Raw genomic sequence first — 20,066 nt, 5'->3', positions numbered from 1 at the left:
ATCAGCCAAATGGTAGCTTCAGATTATGCAACGAGGTATGGCCTTCCTTTCTAAACAATCTCATCACTATTGCCTCTATCCTCCAATCGGCTGATGGAGGACCACCTTTTGCCCTCGCTACAAGAAGTACAGGCTCTTATGCCCATGAATCCATCGAGAGGGTACCAACATCAGAAGTAATCACACACACGGAGATGATGGATGCAGCGCTGAAACTTTTCAGACACTCACCCCCAGTCACAGATCTGGATTGAATCCATCATTGTTCTTTAGCTCACTTTGCCACCTCAGCTCAGAACCAGCTATATACAAATCAGTCTTGACCATGTGCCTCGTGGGAACAATACAGCCCAAACTTCAAAGCCAGGTCTTCCCTGGACTGGAAACCAGTTTTAGGGAAACACCCCTCATCCATTTAAATTCATGTGAGTTCATTTTTGGAAGTGCATGAAGTTTTTCACAGATTCCAGCAGTCAGTCAAAATGCAGCTTTATGGTAGTGCTGAGCTGTATGATTTATAATTATAAATGATACCTAGGGTGGAATGTTGGAAGATGGCCAGACAATCAGAGTGATTGCTTTCTAAGCTATGACTATTGTTCAGGGTAGCCAGCTTTCTGAGGAAAAAAGTCAAGCCATTGGTTTACATTTTGCTATTCTGTAAAATTCAAGCGCTGGTGGATGAAAAAGAATTGGTGAATGATTGTCTGGCAATTATCCCTCTGCTTGCTCTAATCATCCTTCTGAAATCATTTATACCACTCTTAAATAATACTTTTTAACTGATTTCTTTGTATGTTTTCTGGATTGGGTTATTATGTCGGTCTATTGAAAAAATACAGGATTTCACTGCTTTTTATAATGTTTTTACCAGTCTAGTCATATATATAGAGGCTGTTAAAGCAAGCTTGTACGTGCAGCATTTTGAGATGCTAGTTCCAAAGGCTGTGTTCTGTGGGCACTGAGAGCACTGCAGGCGCTGCATTTTAATTTAAAGAGAGGTTGTAAAAGAGCTAATTTCTAAGGGTGGGCGTAGTTCCGAAGTAGCGCTACGCAAAGCTACGAGAAGTGCACTTTGCACTACGCGAACTTCACGTAGCACTACGGGGGCTGCGTAGTAACATGTTCGCACTGTGCAAGATGCGTTTTCAATGATTGCACAAAACGAACGGTGCACAGACATAATATCGACTCAAAAATATCGTTTGGGCATAATATGGAGTAGTAAATATAGACTGGACAAAATATCGACAGGACAGAATATAGATAACCAAAATATCATTTTTAAGGTAAGTGATTTAATATTGACTGTTAAAAATTTAGAAGGTTAAAATATCGAAGTATATAATATAGATAGTTAAAAATATCGATTTTTAAATAATATCACATTTTTTATAGTGTATTTATATGTTATAATATGTGTGAAAAGTGTGTATTTATGTTATAATTAATTTTAATTAATGAATTTTGTTTTTATAATTATTGCGTAATTTAATTCTGTAGCGGGTTGTGGGTTTATAGGGGAATAGGATGGGAAGTAATTTAATTATAATTAATTAAATATGTAAATGTATTTATTGACAGTAATTTTTAATTAATTGTTATTTAATTTATATTTGTTAATTAATTAAATTTTAATTGGTAATTAATTTTTATTAATTGATTAATTGGTAGTTATGTGAATTTTACTAATTTATTTTCTGTAGCGCGTTGTGGGTTTATGGGGAATTGGGTGGGAAGTAATTAAATTATAATAATTAAATATGTAAAATTATTTATTGGTATTTATGTAGAATTAATTATTAATTAAGTATTTATGGGTAATTATAAAAACATTATTTCCCAATTAATTTAATTTAATTTATTAATTGTTAATTATGTTAATTTTAGTAATTTATTTTCTGTAGTGGGTTGTGGGTTTATAGGGGAATAGGGTGGGAAGTAATTTATTAAAAATTAAATAAATAATTACATTTATTTTAATGTATTTAATTGGAAATAATTGTTAAATATTTTATAATTATTAAATAATTAATTTTTTATTATTTTGTATTAATAGGCGATCAATTGAAATAATTATTGTTAATTAGTCATTTTAATATATTAATTATTATACTATATAAAACATTATTATTTTTAATGAATTATTAATAGATATTCATTTTTTAATTTTTAAATAATATATGAAGTATTTACTTTCCCTACTGTTGTACTCTTTGGAGTGGGAATAGTAATTTTTACCCTTACGCTATCCAACGCTTTCCCTACTGTTGCACCCACTGGTGTGGGAATAGTAATTTTTATCCCTACGCTATCCAACGCTTTCCCTACTGTTGCACTCACAGGAGTGGGAACAGTAAATTTTACCTCTATGCTATCCAACGTTTTCCCTACTGTTGCACCCACTGGAGTGGGAATAGTAAATTTTAACCCCTACGCTATCCAAAGCTTTCCCTACTGTTGCACTGACTGGTGTGGGAATAGTAATTTTTACCCCTACGCTATCCAACGCTTTCCCTACTGTTGCACCCACTGGACTGGGAATAGTAATTTTAACCCCTACGCTATCCAACGCTTTCCCTACCCTTGCACTCTTTGGAGTGGGAATAGTAATTTTTACACTTTTGTTATTGTATGTTAATAATATTGGCTATTATTTAATTATATTTTGTTACTATATATATATGTTTTAACAAATATGATTTAAATATTTTTTTTAAATTTCATGTTAATTTAAGTATTTTTAATTATATTGTAGTAATACATTTTTTATATTAATTTAATTTAACATTGTTTTTAGTAAAGTCGATAATTTTTAAAACTATATTTTAATAAACGATATTTTATAACTCGATATTTTGTACTTACCTGTTTGTAGATAGAAACTCGATATTTTGACTGTCGATATTTTCTCAACGATATTCTTGATGGTCGATATTTTGTCCCTCAATATTATGTCAGTGATCTCTCGAGTAGATTTTTACTCGAGCGGCAGCTTTCTCAAAGCGAACTGGTAGTTTCTCATCGCGAGCAGTTGCGAGCATACAAAACCACTAGCTATGAGAAACCTGACCTCCACGCGCTGAGAATCTTGCTGGGATGTCATTTTGCTTGCTCGCGGTCGCGAACATGATGTTGAGGACCGCGAACAAGCAAAAGTGACCGCTGCACTACGCTACGCTGCACTACGCGTGTTCGCACTGTGCTACGTGCAGCTTGCGTAGTGCGAAGATGCGCAAACTTCGCAAACTACGCGAGCTTAGCGTAGTGCTTCGCCCAGGGTTACTAATTTCTCTCACAGTGCTCACGCAGACTCTTCAGAAGCAGCTAGGTTTAATAGAAGGCTGTTCCATTTCTTCACCTTTTTTTGGCTGAGAGGGAAGACCACCCAATAAAAAAAAGTAGAAAAAATGCAAATAAACGTTTTCTACATTTTTTGGCTCATAGGGTATCCCTCAATGCAAAATTAAAGGGAGGAGTCCGAACAGCCATCTATGACCCGGGAGCTGCACCTGATGAGGCTGAGACACGCTTCTGCTCCCACAGCGCTCCCAATCTATTCATTGCCCTTAACTACAGGCAATAACTTTAATTACCATTCCCTCATTACAGGCCCGAGCCACAGTTACAGGTAGGGTAGTTAACAGGTGTTACTGCCCACATGTATGGGCAGTGACTCTTAATTAGAACATTAGATCTTTGATTGAAAACAATTAGATGGCCCAGGGCAAATTATTATCGTCATAGACATTCTGCACCAACATTCCACAGCTTGCCTTTTTGCTTCTTTCTCTTCATTGCAGGCAATTGTTCCTTAGTGGGTGGAATGTTGTAATAACATTATAACCCTTTAGCTTCAGGCTGTAATGGGTGTTAAAAGGCCTCTCCTTTGCCATAGACCCTCGCCTGTAGCTCCAGCCTAACACTGGCAAAGTTGGTATTTAACAACTATTATAGCCCCTAGCAGCTGGCTGTATAATGTTGATACAAATAATAATATTGCTCGCAGATCTGTAATATTTTAGGAAAACTTTAAAATGACAGATGAATGTCTGAAATGGTTAAAAAGTGGTAATTTTGCATTGATAGAAGTGCTGTCCTGAGGCGCAGCTCAACACTAAAAACTAGGAATACTGTACATATGTTTTGGCCAACCTGTAATGTTTTTCATAAAACTTGGGAAAAAGCATCCCAAGATGCCCACCAGGTCGGTGGCGCTATTGGAATAGTTAAAACACAATTTGAGACGACTGCCCACTTCTGTTATTGGTGGGCGGAGATAGCACAGGGGGTGTAAAGGGTTTTGTGGGTGGGGAAGGAGAGGGAAGCAGTGAGTCCAAAGGGAGAGCTGGAGAGAAAATAGACCTGCGAGGTCCTTATGACATCAATGGAAGTGATAGAACGCACATGTCACCCGACTCAGTTTACCCTACTCACCTGGGCTCATAAACAACATATGATGAGATTTAATCAGGTAACATGTGCACTTACTCTAATCAGTGATTTATAAAATGAAAATATGCAGAGATTTTATAAAGCAATCTTTACGCATTTGACATGAGGGTGGGAAGAAAGAAGGAAACAGTACAATGATATACCCACATAAAATATTTACCTAGAATGGTGTAAAGAACTAACCCTGGCCACAGATCAGACAAAGGATAGAGCCCAAAGTGCAAGTGCCAGCGAGACAACAGGTGCCGACCAGAAATCAGGACAGGATGCAACCAGATTTGGATCAGGGCAGGACCACCACAGGCTAAGACCGGCACCCGCAGTTAAAGTTGCTACGCCAGCGCTACAACCCTCTCTGCAGCTAACAGCCAAAACCCCGATTGGGTTATCGAATTCTCCAACAGAGTGCTCCGCCAGCACCCTTACTCCTGAACCCCATTTGGGATATTGAATCTTCTGACAGAGTGCTACGCCTGCACCTCTGCTCATGATCACCTATTGAGTGTGTTGGGTCAGTGACAGGTCAGCTATTTGGACAAGTCGGACAAATAAACTATCTAAGCCTACTCTAGTTATACTATTTTCCAGGTCACTGTACCACCCCCCAATGTTGCAAGTGTAAGGATCCTACATTTTGATTGGATAAAAGAATGAGGAGAGGTCATCACACCATAGCAAAATGAAACTTTTAGAATGAATATTAATGTTTGCGTTCCCGCCCATCAATTTATTTTCCCATGCACTTTTATTCCACCCAGCAATGAATGCAACAATATCAAACAATGTATTTATGCTTGTACAGTCCAGCTTCTCCTTGTGGGGTTGAAAGTTCACGCTCTCATGAACATCATCTGGTAGGACAGTAGCTGGCATGAGTTCAATGCTACAGCTTGAGTTTTCTTGCAAACGTTGCACATGCGTGGTGTGGGTTTCAAAATGGAGTCACAGATACATTTCAGGCCCAAACACGAGCTGATAGTAAAGCAGAAAAGAAACAGTTTTAGAGCAAAGAATAAATTAATGCACTGTATACCACTTATCTCTACTCTATTCCCATTACTTTATTTTTAACTATTGCATTATAGATTAGGCAGAACAAACAGCTTGGCAAAAGCAGCGGTGCAAGCTTCTTGCATGTGAGGACATGGAGCAGCCATCATAGTTCTATTGCGCAGAAGTGAAGTTTTGGAGTTTACTTTTGATTTAATTGAAGGAAACAGTATACACTACAGGAACATACTGAACGGAACCCTTTTGATCACAGTTTGGTTTGTGAAAGGTACCTTCTAGGGAATAAAGAACAGTAAAGCAAAGCTGTGTGCATTGTGACGTGACACTCTGTTTACTTAACAATTAACCTTTAATAGAACATTGAAATGTTTAGAACTTCATTGAAGATAATGGAGTAGCTGTGGGCTTATAATGGCTGGGATAAGCCCAGAGCTCGAACATTCCAATGTTTGTCTTTCTGATTCTCCCTTTTTTATTTTAGAACATTATAACCTCAGTGGGTGGAATGTTCTATTAGCCTTATCTACTCTTAGTGGATGGAATGTTCTATATCAGTTGTTAAAGTCCCTCTCCCTATATCTTTGGTGTAGGGCCTTTAACAACTGATATAGCCCTCGGCAGCAGACTTTAAGGCTATATTGGTGTCCAACTCGGATCAGACAGAATCAAAAGCTAACTGGATTAAAACAAATTCTACTAACTACCAAAACACATTCTTAGAACATAATCACTTACCAGATTTAGGCTGGGGGGAATTATTCCAGGATGGCCACAATACAGAAGATCTGATGAGATTCAAGAGGAGAATAAAATGTAGGATTGTAAAGCAGATGAGTCAGAGAGCCTAGATTCTCATAGGAGAGGAGAGAAGAAAGATGACATTTTAATTCAGTGAAAAGCCTTGGAGCGAGGAGCAGACACAGGAAATGGCTGTGGTAGACCTCAGAAAAGAGCAAACATGAACATGACGCAAGAGGAAGTAACTGGTATACTAAATGCAGAAGTCACAAATGCCAAAATTGCAATTCCTCCTCTCTGAAGAAGTTCAACTTGCACTCAAAGAACTAATGTACAAATTCACGTCCTAAGTCTTCACTGTATCGTCGGTCACTGTATCGTCTATAAGACTCGCTTATCACTGCCTACCACCGGTGGAATGAATGAGACTTTTTTATGTAGGTTTAATACCACAGACCCTTATGCTCTGTAGGTAGTGTTAAGCTTAGTTGGCTTTCATCTTTGTTGGCTAGCACAATCACCTAATGTTCAATACTCTATATTGCACATTGTTCTGCAGATTCCTGGTCCTCTATGTTTGTGATCCATATATTTTATATCTCGATTGTATGAATTGACACATTTGAATGCGTGTATACCTTCTCTTACATCTATGTTCTTGTACTGTATACTGTAAAGCGCTCTGATACCCTCGTGGGTCACGTTCGCGCTATATAAAACTTTATAAATAAACAAAGAGAACAGGAGCCACATGTATGAAACCATTTTGCAATCGCAAACGCTGTGCATCACTAATTTTGCCCGTTTGCTTATGAAACTGAAAAGTTTCAGCGCTCTGTCAATCATCTCCTTGTGTTTGCTTTGTTCACCCTGAGTTGGCAGGGTATGCCCAGACATGGGAACCTTGCTCACTTTGCCACTGGATTCAAGCGAGCCTGGCTGATGAGGGTTGTTACCCTGAAGCGGTCCCAGGGTGCCTAATTACGGGCCAGCAAAGACATGGCTTGGCAGTTCGGGCTGGGCTGTTACCATGAGGCATAAGGTCAAGACTGATTTGCATATAGCTTTGTCTGAACCTGGGGTGGCAATGTCAACTAAAGAACAATAATGGATTCAACCCAGATTTGTGACTGGGGGTGAGTGTCTGAAATGTTTCAGCGCTCTGTCCATCATCACCTTGTGTTTGCTTACATCTTGGATTGAACCATACCTTTGGAACTGTTATTGAAAATCTTTCCATAAGACATGACAGGTTTATTGGTCAAATCATTACATTATTTGACTTGATGGGAGTGAAATAAGGGAACGAGCATTAACTACCACCCACATTAACTTAAGAGACACCTTAAAACTCGTATGCCATATAACCTAAAAAGCATGATCGAGTGAGAGGTGGAGGGGTCACCATTAAAGGGAACTTTAATAAGTTGGTTAACTGGTACAACAACACAATCTATGAATTTGTTAACTAACATTCAGCATGAAAATCTACCCTTACATGCAAGATAATCAAATATAATCATTGGTTCTGAGCAGAGCTGAAGGATGTCTGTCACAGGTTGGGGAACCAGAGCCTTCTCCTACTGTGTTCTAAAAATCCTGCATAGAATTTGTCCTTCACTTCAAACTAGTAAGAGTTTTCTCGTCTTTCCTTCTATTGAATGTGTCCCTACCCTCCATTCTCTGCATGTCTTACTCTCTCGAAGTATATCTTACTCGAAGTTGCATGCCTGTTCGCTGCACTTTCTGTTCTTTTATTACTGTAAATTGCGCACACCGCACCCTTAGATCACAACCTGTCCTTTGAAAGCACATCAATGCAGCCTAAAAAAATAACCCCTTCTAATACTACAGCCAACTGTTTGTATGAACTCACACTGATGATCACACCTGGCTCCTATTAATTTAATCTACCAGAAAGAAACTGGAATAACTGTATAGAAACGTTCCTTGAGAGCACAAGACCAATGCCATTAACAAACAGTAAACAATACCTGTTAATAGGTGAACATTGAGCAGGCACAGTGGTATCATGGCCCACAAATACAACTGTCCCAATGCACTCCATCCGCCAAGAGCTGCTGCGTTTTTCCTTCTAAACATGGGGGGCCTCATTTATGAGAAAAGATGCATCGCTGTGTGAAAGGAGCGATGCGTCACTTCTCAGTGCGCACTCCTTGCGACATTCCTGATGCCTCATATTTAATGTATGACGCATCATGCCACAAGGAGTTACAGATACGTCAGTATTTCTGACGTATCTGTAAGCGCAAAAGTGACGCATTGCTGGAGTGTGTCACAAAAGTGACGCAACTCCAGCAATGCGTCCTTTCACATGGGGGAAGCCCCATGTGAAAGATCCTGCGTCAGTCTTACGCCTGCTGTGAGGCAGGAGCAAGATTTTGACGTAACGGTGTCCTAAAAGTGACGCAGTGAAATCTCATAGATTTCACTGCGTCACTTCTACGACCCTTCCTTGCGTCAATACGCCCCCCTTGCATACATTATACCTGGCGCAGGTATAATGTGGCACAGGGGTTTACAAAGTGGCGCACCTACCTAGATGCGTCACTCTGTAAATATGGCGCAACAAGGCGCATTTTTTACACCACTGGTGCATCACAAAAAGTGACGCACCAGAGGCGTAAAAGTGACGCACAGCCTCATAAATGAGGCCCTGGGATAGGGCCCATGGCAACCCTGCTGTCCTCCTAGCCATGCCATAAGTGCCAAAGTAGAGAATTCAAAACATTGATTTGCAAGCAAATGCTGTTTCGTTATTCCAACGAAGCAGTGGACGTGTACATGTGCCTGCCCAGAGGTCACAGCTGGTAACCGCATTTCGTTCAAATTAACGAAATCCTGGGTAGAAGTAACTCTTAACAGCTAAAAAGTCGCATGAATCTTAAAAAACCGTCATTATTTTTTTATTTTTTTTTAATTTTATAGAGCGCGTAGTCACCCGTAAGTATCCCAGCGCTAAAATCAGTACAACTAGGAGTCAGCAAGGGAAGGGGAGAGACAGTGTAAGGGAAGAGGTGGGTTTTCAATTGCTTCCTGAACCGTAGGTAGTTGGATTCGGTTCTCAGGTAGTGCGGTGACTGGCACGCTTTCTCAAATAATGGCGAGATATAAAAAATGTCATATGGTCAGGAGAGTGACAAACTGAACCTATAAGTTGTGAGCCATTTATCTTTTGTTATCAATGGGGTGACGAAAATATATTGTTGAATTATTTCCAATTAGCTGGCGGTAGTTTATTGAGCTTGCAACGTGCAGTGATTATCTTTTCATGACATTCATCTTTGAACGTAAGCAAGCAGCACAGGTAGACACATAAAAACCACTGTGAGGGTTGTTAAGTCCCAATGAGCCACAACAAAGGAGTCTTCTGAACAAACTGACAGCACAGAGAAGAGGAGAAAGGCGTTTTCAAGATCAATTATTCCCTTTTGTTTTGGGTGCCTTATGGTCGGTCGTGTTTCTTCCAGATCAATCGTTCCTCCCCCAGCAGAGTGGAGTCGCCATGTTGGGTGGAAAGGCTTCCTGTGTGGTTTTAAGCAATTAACTGTCCCATTAACTAAGCTGTGTGATAGTTTTGAAAACTACAGCAAGTACGCGCAATGTGATGTGTATTGATGGCTTGTGCATAAAAACATCCTGCCAGGCGTGCCAATGGCGTCAATTAGCAGCACAGCACGTGTGTGCTCTGCTGCTGCAATTGGTGAGGATCTAGGTCACGGCAGAAAGACAATAACTTTAAAATGTGAAAGTATAACAGCTTTCTACTGAAGCAACATGGCAGCCTTGAATGAACCTGCTGGCAGGCGGTGCTCTCCTACATACATTTGTGATGTTTACAAGCTGACTAAGGATGTATAGTTATCAGGCTTGTGTGACATGAGATAACAAGTGCGTTAGGATATCTGGACATTCAATTTGTAAACTCTGGAACACATTTCCAGTGTTTTCAGTTACAGGCTGTTGGCTGTGAGATAGAATAAGGGCTTGTATGATGATTGCATGCTTTTAGGGACAAGCTTCACTGGAGCAGTGGTGTGTTACAGTCAGTATCCTTAAAAGCCAGTTTTTGGAAGTACAAGGCTCCTTTAGTGGGTCTGCATGCATGCAAGTTTGGTCTGTTTGTCTGATTAGTCAGGTGGATGAGCTAAGTGTGGAAGCTTGCCAGACTAAGGGGCCAAATATGATCTCGCTAGGAAAGACCTCTGTACAACTCTGATCCAGGGGGCTTTTAAGCAAATCGTGCTCCTGGAGTCCCAACTAGCAAGTACGATGCACCTGTATGCTTACGGATTTAGTACGCTCGGACTCCCATTGAACTCTATGGGAGCCTGTATACTGGACGCGTACACAGGATCCCATAGCAAAAAGGGGTGGCATGGGAAAAGCGTACACCCTGTGGCCAGCCACACTGTGCATCCTTGGATCGGGGGGACCCCCCGTGACAGATTCGAAGGGCCCCGGGTGAAGGGGTGCCTGTTACTGTCCCCCCAAGTACAATTTCGACAGCCATTTCATCTGTTTGAGACCAAGTCTATGCGGCTGTCCAAATCGTGCATTGTACTCACTCGGTCGTAATCCGTCACTACTGTGCGGCACGATTCGGCTACGAGTGAGTCATACGGATAGGATCGTCTTGGGAAACTATTTGGTCGACGTGTATTAAATCTTCATATCATACTTGGTCGTTCGGAACTCGTACAATTTGTTTGGGAAAAAGGGCGTGTGAATTAGATCCGGAAAAGGCAAATTTGATTTAGAGGCCTTCCTAATGACATCGTAATCGGGCCCTAAGTGGGAGAAAGACTCCTGGAGGTGGCATTTCAAGAGCTCACTCTGCACCCAATTGTGGACTTCTGAAGAGTCACCTAATTGTGCTCTTCTTCTCTAAACTCAAGACAGGCTCCTGTGGTGTCCTATAGCCGTACACCACAGGAGCCTGCTTGGGGTTCCCTGACCACTGATTATCTCTATTGCTTCTGATGAAGGTAATGACCAGCCGTGGCCCATGCAGGTAGGAGCAGTGGGTGGTGGGGCTCGATGGGGGGGGATTTCGACAGATGACAATGAGGGAAAATGTATTATTCATTTAATGCTCCCTTTTGGTAGTCTGTTGAATCCCCTCTAACCCGGCCCCACCGCCCTACCACTCTTACCTGCACGGGCCGCGGCTGGTAATGACACCTGCTGCAGAACAGGATCTATTATGAGAAGGGGCACTACGTAAGCTGATGCTTGGGCCATGTATGCCTCTATTCCTCAGAACCACCATCAAGAAATGCTAAGAAATCCCCCATACTGGAATGAGGGGGGGCAAGTTATTTGCTGGGCGCTGCAATGCAGTTCATGTACTCGCTCAATGTTCCTTGTGTGGCCAACACTTTTGGATGGAGTGGGTTGCATTGTAAGGGTTGAGGGGGTTACTGGTCATTTGAAAGAGTCCCATTGCACCACCTCCCTCAACGTTTCACTCTGCTGTGGACAGGGCCGTACCCCTACGTTCTAGATCCGTTCTAGAATCACAAGCCAATGGTACTTTTTCTCAGCATAAAAACATGGAGGGGAGAGAAATCATTAACAATGTCAACCAGTTCAAAAGCAATTTCTCTACACACATAGCAACCACAGACCACTAAGTAAGGTTTGTTAATTTATTACAAAGCCAGAAATAACTGGACATAAAGACACCTTAAGATGAGGGGGTAGAAATAGAGTGGCATCAACATAAAGCCAAATCTGCGGATAAAGTTGAGTCAATTGACTCAAGAAATAGGATGCAGAGAATCAAAAAGCATAAGTTCGAATTTCCCTGCATCAAGTGCTGATGAACATAAAATATCAATCTATTCCTACACTAACGCTAACGTGACATCCCTATATAAGCATTCGTCTGGGTAGGATATAGAAAGGTGTCAGCATGTGGAGTCTTTCTTAGAAGTCTCTCCAAACTAATGGGTCATGTAGCATGAAGCTACTGATACAGAGCTTGATGTAGGATGCTCTCTCTCCAAAGGTAGAGAAGAAGTGGGTCTCGTTCCCTACTTGCAATGTTCCAATATCATAGGTATCTTCCCAGTATTCCTTTTGGGTCATGCCGTCCCCTCTGACCTCGTTCTCATAGGTAGTTTTCCACAGGACAGTTCCTCAACAGCAACACCATGACTGTGATTCACAGGCCGGTGTGAAAATACAACAGTTTTCCGGCCTTAACTCTCATTGTATTCTCTTCTCTCCTTGCCTAATTCCTAAAACAAAGACATCATTCTAACTAACAAAGGTGCTTCTTCCACCTGCAACACAAATGTGAGAAAGAACAAAATCCACAGCACACATTGAATTCAAACAGTTAATTCTAAAGTGAGAGCTTCCAGGGACATGCATTTCAGGCCTACAATATTTAGCTAATATTAAAGAAATGGGGCATGAGCTTTACACTTTCATACATACATGGCACACTTGGTTGATATTCCTACTTACATATAAAATGACACGATTAATAAACACATGAAATAATGAATGGTTGTCAGCTGCACAACACAAATTCTTCAGGTTACTGTTTCTGTTGTTTAAATTTGATGTACACATTAATGCTTCACGATTTCTATGTGAAGGCCTAAATACATCACATTTTATGTTATTACATTTCAAGATCCTAACACCTTATGTTAACATGACAAAGCATTATATGCTGATGCACTCTATACGTTGATGCACTCTCACTGTCCTTCACTATTTCAAAACATACGACACACCAAGGTTGTTCCGCGTGGAAAGGTCAATTTCACAGGTCCAGGTGCTAAAATGGTCACTACTCACCAGTGGAAACTTAAGGTTAGCACCAATGTGTCTAGGCTGGCATCGCAAAGTTATGACAAAATGAAGCATCCAATTAGTGAGCGCACGCTTATGGATACAGTGGACAGGTCAGTTTGCCTGATCCTAAGATGCAAATGTGAAAGGGGTTATTGCACAAGGAAGTAACAAACCTGACTTGAATGCCTAAGGTAGGGTGGGCATGGCAAACCTACCGTCAAGCTGCGGTCTTCTCAAAATACTCCCTAAAGGCTTAAAATGTCTCATTAGGCTAAATGAAGGACATAATTGTTAGCAGTTATAAATTATTAGAAAACATCAACAGATACAGCAGGTGGAAGAATTTATGAATAATTACATATTTATCTAGGGAGAACTCCAAATCAAGGGATGACTCGAGTGGTAGAGAGGTCCTTGAGAGGTGGAGGGAGCCTATTCTTTCAAAGGTCAACCATTTGTGGGTTGACAAGGAAGCTACCTATTTCCAATTAACTGTGACTGTAGTCACTCCTAATCAAATTAGGGGCTTATTTACAAGCCCTGCGTGCTGCTGGAGAGTCTCTTTTTGTGATGTCTGGCAGCTCAGGTTACTTAACCCCTTCAGCGCGGCGCGAATTTTCACGCTGTGCTGAAGGTTCCAATGAGCCTATCGGCTCATGACGGAACGGTTCCATCATGAGCACAGCTCAACCGACGCTCATGACGGAACCGTATCATCATGAGCATGGAAGGGGTTAATCATATCTATGAGGCCATGCAAAGCCACTATGCATGACTTTGGAAGGCCTCAAAGAAATGGAGTAAGGCAAAGCAGCTCAAAGGGCTGAGTTACGTTGCTCTGCGTTTGGGAGGTTACCTATGGGCATTGTGGTGGGTCTCTCCATGCATCACCCACGAATTTTTACGCTGCCCCGGTTTTGCAAGATCATGTAAACCTGGGGAAGTGCCAAATCCTTAAGCTTACAGAGGAAAGGTGTAACAAAGAGAACTTTTTCAATTTCTCCTCTTTCAATGTCTGCTGCATTTTTGCAGCTAGTCGGAGATCTGAAGCAATGTGTAAATGCAACTGCAATACAAAGCAAAATAAACAGTTTAAGCTGCATTTCCCACCAAACACACTTTTATTGCATAGCACACTCATAGGTTCTACAGCCTCATTATGAATGATGACATAATTCCGATAGAGTCGGGATCAAGAGTCCACCAGAATTATTATATCTGTAGGTCTATTACTCTCATCCCGAGATTTTGGCTACAGAAAGCAGTATGAATCTCCTGGGGGAAACTGTACGGTAGAATGAGAAATGATCAGGGAATTCACAAATAATTACCGATTCCTCCACCTCAAGGGGTGCCACTGGTTTTGCTCAGAGTCTCAGTTAAGTCCAAAACAAGGAGTAAACATAATCCCTGGTAATGGGGCCCTGTAAGAAATTGGGTTACTGGTTGATGGGGCTAAAACCCTTGCAAAGCAGCAACCACAATCCTTGTCAGGGTGAACCACAAAAGTCATTAATTAACCTGCGCTTAACCCTCTGGTAGCAGCGCACAGAAACAGCCAGGTGTAACTTAGAGGCACTGTGATAAGGAGTTATGCAGCATACAAACAGTGATAAAGTGAAAACAGAACACAAAACTCCTAAACCATCTTAAAAAATAGAGAAATTGTTTTAATAAATAAACTGAGACCAAAATGACAATAATCCAATCAGTAGAACAGGAAAGATTAAATTTCAAAGTTTTAGGTAAGTATAGTGACTAAAAGCAGAAAGGACACTCGTGGTCATTTAGTCATGCTACACTGGGGGAAACTCACAGGTTCAGGCTGGCCATGATGGAGCACGGGACAGATACAGGGAACAGGTTATTCCTCTTGAAAAAGTTACCATCTCAAAGTCCAGTGCGAAGAGACCAGTTTCCAGTGCAGAAGACAACTAATAACAATGTGCTAGCAGGTTAAAGTGATATATCACATGCTCCTGTAAAAGGTCAAGAAGTTGAGATAAATCCTACGTGTAGCTGGGTCCAGATCTAGACTTAGACTTAGAAAAGAGGACAAAATCAAAGCGCAGGAGAAAAGCTGTGAAACGTGTGAGAGATAAACTTCCAACAACCAAAGGTAAACTTGCGCCTTGCAAACGGCCTTGTAATGATGACGTGCTAGCATCACCATTGGTTATTACAGAAGAATTCTGCAGCACCCTTAGAAAGAGGAAAATGCCTCAAAGGTTTTTTTTTTGCTAGAAGGTGTCCATTTCTGTTTAAAAATAATCCTGCTCGCAACGCAGGCTCCCTTGGTGCAAGGGTTCTTGCATTGGGGCAAGGCAGCACATGGTGTGCCAGTGCAGGAAGAGACCATGAATGCACTATATCTTGGGAGATGTGGCATATCGCTGCCCTCTCCATTTGATGCAGTGCAGCAAGTTATCTTGCTGTGTTACTCTTCAGCAAATAATGATAAATCTGCCAATTATTCTATTAGATACATATACAACTACGCTTGGAGTGTGTGCTATTTGGAGAATAGCTGGCAATAAAGGGCGTTCGGCATCAGAAAATGAAAGGAGCAGAATCTCAAATTCTTAGGTAAGAAGACGAATACATCTAAGAAAAAGTACATAGTGTTTAAGTGTTTGGTAGCTAAATGAGAGGGATACTGAGCACTAACAGAAAATTATGGCAAGAAGATACATTTTTGCAATTAGAGACCGTTCTATGTGTTTGGGAATAAGAAGAGCAAACCACTATATAAGCTCCCAAATAAGATGAGACAAGATGGCTTCATGATATTAAATTGTATACACAAAACAAAATCAGGTGGTTGTGAGATTTAAACACATCTTTACTCATACATGATGTACATTTTACTTAATAATCATGACCTCAAATTTGTTTTAGTAATGATTGAACACAAACGTTTTTTAAACTTTCACATTTGGTGCGATTAAAGAAAGGACAGTCCACATTCAACTTGATGGATAGACAGTGAAAAATATTTGAAAAACGTGTGAAATATGGAAAGATAAATCAAATATACATTGAGATAATGCAAACCATTTACATGAACTCGGTTAAAATTGAATCTTTACCATTCAAAGATTTTACAAGACCAGAGCATTACATTCACAGTAAGTGCTCTTAGTACTGGAACTTTTAAAGGGTCCAAAGGTATCTAATATGGTATTTCAATAGTTTCTTTAGACAAAATGAATGTATACGTCAATATTGAGACTGGTCGAACTAGAATCCCCTATTGATCCCGGTCTACACGTTTTGAACCCACACTTTCTTTGGGGGTTCTCTTCAGGCCAACATATATTTTTAAGTGTTGTTGTCTACGATAATTTTACTATTAATGTTGGTTGATAACCTTGGGCCTGATTCATTAAAAAAGGTAAATCTGTACTTCATTCATGCATTTACGTGTCCGTGCGGATGCAATTTTTCTAATTCTAGGAATTTACAATCATTCCTAGCAGTCAACTGGACTATTGCACCAAGTGCAGTTTTACAGGTACTTCTGAGAATGTCATCCATGGAGTCCTATTCCTACGGTATTTAGGAATAGAGATCCATGTGCAAATGCAATTTTTTTCTCATTGCATTGAAATCATTTTTCCCTGTGAAGAATGCCCTTTCTGAACGCCCCCGCCAAATACTGGAGTGATCCGTTTCCTTTCCCATTCTAGAAGTGAACTTACTTCATCCTTTTCCCAAAGTAAATCTCTCATCATTTCTCGGATGGGGAGGGGCCAGATCGCAGTTTAGAAATGCTTAAAACTCATTTGATTTTTTTTGTAATGAATCTACACATTTGTGTCTGAATGTACATTTATTAGAGTGATTGTACACTGGATTAGGCTCACTTGTCTTTGTCCTAGATAGCTCACATAGGCCTTTGTTATTTGTAAAAATGTGTTATTTTCCTATGTTTTCCATTTTTTTAACAATTTAAAATTGCCAGGGACCTCTAGTAAATTTTAGAAGTTGCAGAATAACAGATTTTGAGTTTTTGGGAAATAAAAGGTAGAAATTGAGTTTACAGTGCTAACTTCTGCATATTTTTCCCCAGCATTCCACCCGGAAAATCTGCCTGCTTGCCAAGATAAAATCTCTGGGTGGAATACTATGGATTAACAGTGTTTGCACTAAACCCCTAATTCAGATGGCCATAGTAACTCCTGATCCAGGCAAATTGGAATTAATGGGTTACTTGAACCGAGGGGCATAGTCAAATTAGTTCGGATTTTTTAAGGAAGGCCTCTGTCACTTTGAAAAGATGGTAATCTGTCAAGCAGAATTTGATTTGGTGCGGTGATGGCAGTGTAAGGTTTTTTGTAAATACTATTTGAATATAAATGTGTCTTTCTGTGCATACCTAAATTGGAGACACATATTTAACACATCGAAAGTGTTTTCTATTCAAATGTTGAAGGGTGTATGGGCCTGGTAGAGTACACATGAATATCACATTTGGTGAAATTTGATGCATTTTTTAGAAACTTTTGCTTGAATGTGGATAGCACTGAAAACTGATTATAAAAATAATGTTTGGAAATATGAAATACAAGGGCCAACAAAATTGATGTATGTAACCACATATGCATCCCAATAGGCTATTTGAAATTCAGTAAAGCTTTTGTCAGTCAGGTAGCGGAAGCAGAGGTGGAGCTTGGGGGTCGGAACATTAGGATTAGTTGCAGTGTGCCGCTTAGGTCAAGGAAAACTGTTCCGATAGAAGGACGCGGTGGCTCAAAATATATCCAAGGCCCTATAGAACTGCATCTCAGACAACAGCCTCACTGATATCATCCAGTCACAGCTTCTACGTCTTTTACGATGGCAGAAGAGGCACACGCAGTAAGGGTGTCTGCCTCCTGGTTCTGTTTTGCTGCCTCCTTGCCGGCCCGCTCATCCTTCCTATCCTCCTGTGGTGTCCCAGAAACACCAGGGCTATGGTGTACAATCGGAGGGGATTACCTGGGGTGTGCGGTCAGGGCTACAACTGTCTTCTAGGGAATGCTCGGGGGAGGCCTAACTAGTAACGGCATCACAGAAAGAAAGGACGTCCACACTGTTGCTCTGTCCATGTCGTCAGCCACGTGCGCTGACGTCACCCTTTAGAAATGCTCCCTGGTCTGAGCCCGGCCCAGGGAGTTGACTGTGCTACAGAATATAGTGGCGGTCGGGTGGCTCACTACATCCCATCAATCCTGGGAATTTGAAACAAACGAACAACTGGAATTTCACTCAGTCAACAGATGGGGAAGACTCCCATTCCATGAGCGCCAGCAGCAAAGAACTGGGTCGGCGTTCCTTCTGGATCCTTTAAGGCACAAAGTCTCACAACCGAGTGCTTGGTTTGGGATTGTTGTGCAACTCATAACAAGGGTGCCTACCCCGCTCTTCTCCTTGCCCGGCACCATTAGGGTTGCTATTAGGACCCTTGTCACGCTCCTGGTGTTCGACCCCCTCCCTTGGTCTTTCGGGAGTATTACTGTCTGACAGGCTTCCTTCTCCAGGCACCTCACCCTCTCCATCTTCCCACGCTTCTATGTCGGGCTCCACAGCCGCCCCCCACGGGCAAGAGGCCTTCTTGAAACACAATATGTTCCGGGCTATGCGTTGGTGTCCCTTCTCCACAAACAACCAGAGTACATTTTTTCCTCACCACCTTCCACAGATCACACTCGAACGGTGTGCCGAACTTGGACCCTGGGTGTCGATCCTTGCCCACCACAGTCTCCTACCTGGATGTCCGCCGGCCGAGGCTTCCGCCTCTTATGGGCTTGTTCATTGTTGCTCTGGCGGCGAGCCTGAGATCTTTCAACATCCAAAACAGCAGGAGTCCACGCTTCGCTGCTGGGTATCTCATAACGGTCAGCTCTTTTCAACAGCAGGTCGTGGGGGGCACACTTGGTCGTGCAGTGAGGAGTTTGGTGGTAGGCCCTCAAAAACTGATGCAGACAGGTCTCCAAAGGGCCTCCTTGAGCTACCCCAATCCTCAGGGCTTTATGTTATATGTTATGGTATATTGCATTTACTGTTACTCTAGAGTGTCCTGGCGCAGAGGAGAGCAGGGGTAGAAGCGAGATTCAGATTAGTGGGTCTTGCTGAACAGATGTGTTTTAAGATGCTTCTTAAAAAGTTGAAACTCTGGGATTAGTTGGATATCAGTAGGAAGCGCATTCCATGCCTCAGCAGCTTTGACAGAGAGTGACTGGCCCCCCCAGCCACACTCTGCGGAAGCACGGAACGATCATCCGGCGGTGACCCGCCAATCGCAAAGCGCGATTTGGCACATAGAAATTGAAACGCTTCCTAAGGTAAATTGGGCCCAGCCCGTGGAGATCCTGGTGGGCCAGAGTGATCGCTTTGAACTGCACCCTCTGAGCCACCGGCAGCCAGTGTAATTCCCGTAGTATTGACGCACGCTGGATCTCTTTGTGGCATTAAAGAGGAGTCTAGCTGCGGCGTTCTGAATGATTTGGAGCCTGCACTGTAGGTAGCCAGGCAGACCAAGGAACAGTGCATTAGCATAATCCAGTCTAGACAGGATCAGGGCACGGGTGACCATCTCCTTGGCTACTCTCGGGAGAAAAGGAAAAATATTAATTAGTGCTTTGAGAGTGCCAAAACAGACCCTCGTCAATTTTTTTACGTGGTTGCTGAATCGTAGGTCTTCACTAAACCAGATCCCCAGATTTTTTGCTGGGCCTTCCTCGGACTGCGGGCTGGGGTGGCCAGGTGGCCACATGCAGTTTCTGAAGTCTGCAGGGAACTGGCCATACAGGAGGACCTCCGATTTTTCCTTGCTACATTTGAGAGAAGCCTGGGCCATCCAATGAAATACTGAGGCTAAGCAGGTCTGGGCGGCTCCGGTATTCAAGTCCGAGCCACCCCAAGTAAAGAGCAGCTGCGTGTCGTCAGCGTACTCTATTACTTTTGCGCCCAGCTCCTCAGCCAGATAGACTAGAGGAGTTAGGTAGATATTAAATAGGAGGGGGCTTAGGGTGGAGCCCTGTGGA

This window comes from Lissotriton vulgaris, chromosome 3_1 (assembly GCF_964263255.1).
Source record: "Lissotriton vulgaris chromosome 3_1, aLisVul1.2, whole genome shotgun sequence".
In the NCBI taxonomy this organism is placed as follows: domain Eukaryota; kingdom Metazoa; phylum Chordata; class Amphibia; order Caudata; family Salamandridae; genus Lissotriton; species Lissotriton vulgaris.
Note: the sequence above shows the minus strand (reverse complement) of the source record.